Genomic DNA, 3,189 nt, shown 5'->3' with positions numbered 1-3,189 from the left:
TCTCTCTGCCTGCCTCTCTGCCTACCTATGATCTCTGTCAAGTAAATAAATACAATCTTAAAAAAAAAAAAAAAGATATGTTGAAGCCCTGACGGTCATTTTATCAGTATGTGACCTTATTCTAGAATAGGGTCATTGCTCATGCCGTTGGTTAGAATGAGGTCACACCGAAGTTGGATTGACCCTTAACCCAATATAACTGGTGTCCTCTTAACAAGAACAGAGACAAGAAGGAAAGATAGCCATGGAAGACAGAAGTGCCTGAAATAATGCAGCCAGCTGTAAGCAGAGGAAGCTGCCCAGAATTCAGGTCCCCAGCCTCCAGAACTGTGAAGGGACACGTGTCTCTAGCTTTAGGCCACTTAGTTTGTAGTACTTAGTATGTAGTCCTAGAGACTAATGCAGGCAGTGAAATTAATAAACTGTCTCTGAAAATTTTAGTCTCCAATTTAAAAAGTAATTCACTTTATTGTTGTTCTAATAGTCTTTATATTCATTCAATAAGTCTGTAGTGACCACCAAGTATGTCAGATACAAACAGGAAAATCATTAATTCATGTTCTGTATCCTATATCTAGTAAATTGCTGAGTAAAAAAGTAAGGTTCTGTAATTAAATAGTGCAAAAAATTGTACCAACACTTGTTAAGGGAAGGCATTTTAGCAATATAGATAATAAGACCTAGAGTAACGGTCTTTCTTTTAATACGGAGTTCACAAAAATTAAAAAAAAAAAAATGCACAAGGGGCACCTGGGTGGCTCAGTAGGTTAAACGTCTGCCTTGAACTTAGGTTGTGATCCTGGGGTCCTAGGATAGAGTCCTGCATTGGGCTCCCTGCCTGCTTCTCCCTCTCCCAGTTTCTGCTGTCTCTCATGCATAAAATCTTTTTTAAAAAGACTACATTTCACATCCAAAGTATGAGAATTAATTTACATGGTTTTTGTATAGCTGATGTTGGACTAATTGATAAATCTGAAAATCTTAAAATTGTAGACACAGTGTTTACTGCTGAAAGATAACAATTATTAACTTGACCTGGAACCTACATCTGCAAACCTCTGCTTGGAGCTCTGTCCAGAAGATGGCATCTCTCTGTGCCAGAGACAAGCGTGCCCTAGTACGTGTTCCACTGATAAGCAGACACATCATTATTTCTCTTTTAAAAATGAGGAAAATAGGCGGGAGGACGGGCGGGAAGGCCTGCACCTGCAGCAGGTGCGCGACGGGCGCCCAGCCGCGGGCTCCCGAGCGCCAGCCGGCACCGCAGGGTCCTCCGGGGGAGGGGCGGGCTCCGCGGCCGGCTCGCTCCGCAGACCGGGCTTTCCCGCAGCTGCTCCGGCCCGCTCCCGCTCTTCTTGCGCCCAGCGGCCCCTCCCTTCTTTTATCCCGTGGACTGTCCTCCCCGGCGTCCGCGCCTGCGCTCATTTCTTGAGCCGCTGGTGCAGGCGCTGTTTGGGGCGTGGCAAGCACAACCGTGCACACAGTGGCCCGAACTCCCTGCCCTCCAGAGCCTAGGAGCCGAGAGTTAGGGAGGGAGGGACCGACCAGACGTAACGGACCCGGGACTAGAGTAATTTACCGTGTCGGGAAGTGGGCGAGCGCTGTTGGAAAAAAGAGGAAAGGTAAAGCCAGGTAAGGCGTCTGGGTTGGAAAGAGCAGGTGGCGACCTTAGTAGGGCACCGAGAGTCGATCTCGGGAAGAAGCCAGACCATTTGCCGTGAGGATTGCCTGAGGTGCAGGGACAGCTGGTGCAAAGGCCCTAAGCTGGAGACCAGGGGTCTGTGCGTGAGGTCGGTTGAACGAGAAGACGAGTAGGAGCGGTACTCAGCCCATCTGTAGGCGTGTATGCCCCTGGGAGACCAGCTTTATTCTGAGTAAGCGGCAGAGGTGGCCCAAGGAATGGGCGCATTTATGCAGCTTTGTACACCACCGCTTGGAGTAAACTGGAGACTGGGAGGCTTTAAACGGAGATGAAATAATCCAGCTCAGTTTTAAGCCTACCCGTCCAACCGTTGTATTGAGAAGAGGCAGAAGGGAAGGACAGACGCGAGGAGACCAGCTAGGAAGAATGGAGAGCAAGGCGGTGGATGGCGGCCTGGACCAGGGTGGTAGCTGCGGAGGTTCTGTTCCAGATACGTACCATTTTCAGTTTGTCTTCCCGGGCTCCCTCATCTCCCACAGATAATCCCCAGCCACTTCTCCCTGTGTTCGCGGGCCTCTTTTCTTTTCGTGGAATATTCAGGAAGAAAGGGGTGAGACCACAGCTAGCTCCATGCTGCTCAGAAACCCCAAATCCAGGGCACTGTGTGACACATCGGACCAAATACCAGCTGGCCTGTGGGTCAGCAGGACCCTTTTGGCTGGCATCCCCCAGGCCACTTCCAGACTTGTCTGGGCAAAGCCAGAACTGACTCTGGGATTTTGACCCAAACAGCAGGGAAGAATCTGGACTGTGGCGGAAGACTGTAAAGAAAGCGGGGTAAAAAGATGCAGCAGGTGATGGTGTCACTTGAGAGTCCGGGCCCTCCACGCCAGCTGCCTGGGACCCCTGATGCTGAGCTCCTGCAGGAAAGAGGTTTGGATCAGTATTGAGAGGAACTATATTCAGTTTCTGCCCTCATCCTACATCCAATTTGGAAAAAATCAGAATCATAAGAAAAGATCCTACAAAGCAACTTATTAAAGAATTGTATTCCTTATTATATATACTTAATGACATGTACAACTTGACATGTATGATCAATAACTTACGTATGTGTCCATGAAACGTATGGTATCATTTGGTAACTCCTACCCCACCAGTTTTGCCAACGTGTCCATGTTGACCATATATAATTTTACTTCTGTAGACCTTTTTGGAACCTTGAGATTTTAAAAGTATAGAATGAGTCCCTGAGAAACAAGATAAAACAGTGGCAAAGAAAGAGCAAAGGTTTTGTCGTAAAGCTTTTGGAAAAATAAAGGAATATGGGAAAATGTGAAAAAAAAAAAAAAAAAAAAAAAAAAAAAAAAAAAAAATGAGGAAAATAACAAAATATCTGTAATCAATGGCTAGGGTCTCAAATCACATGGAGTTTTATTTTGGCTCCTTTCCATCTGCTTCTCAAAGCCGCATTGAAAGAGGGATCATCAGATACCGGACAACAGGGGTGTCGGAATCCCTCTTCACTCCTGAAACCCTATCGGCAC

General features: G+C 47.0%; 1 long non-coding RNA gene across 1 annotated transcript; it reads left to right on the top strand.

Moving 5' to 3' along the window:
* The first annotated feature begins 1,184 nt into the window (after nt 1-1,184).
* On the top strand, nt 1,185-2,926 carry LOC116573332. The gene is made up of 2 exons (XR_004278715.1): nt 1,185-1,874; nt 2,497-2,926. It is a non-coding gene; the product is annotated as an uncharacterized LOC116573332 (long non-coding RNA).
* The last annotated feature ends 263 nt before the right edge of the window (nt 2,927-3,189 follow it).

Source organism: Mustela erminea, chromosome 14 (genome assembly GCF_009829155.1).
Source record: "Mustela erminea isolate mMusErm1 chromosome 14, mMusErm1.Pri, whole genome shotgun sequence".
NCBI classification, from domain to species: Eukaryota; Metazoa; Chordata; class Mammalia; order Carnivora; family Mustelidae; genus Mustela; species Mustela erminea.
Note: the sequence above shows the minus strand (reverse complement) of the source record. Positions and strands in the feature narration are given on the sequence as shown.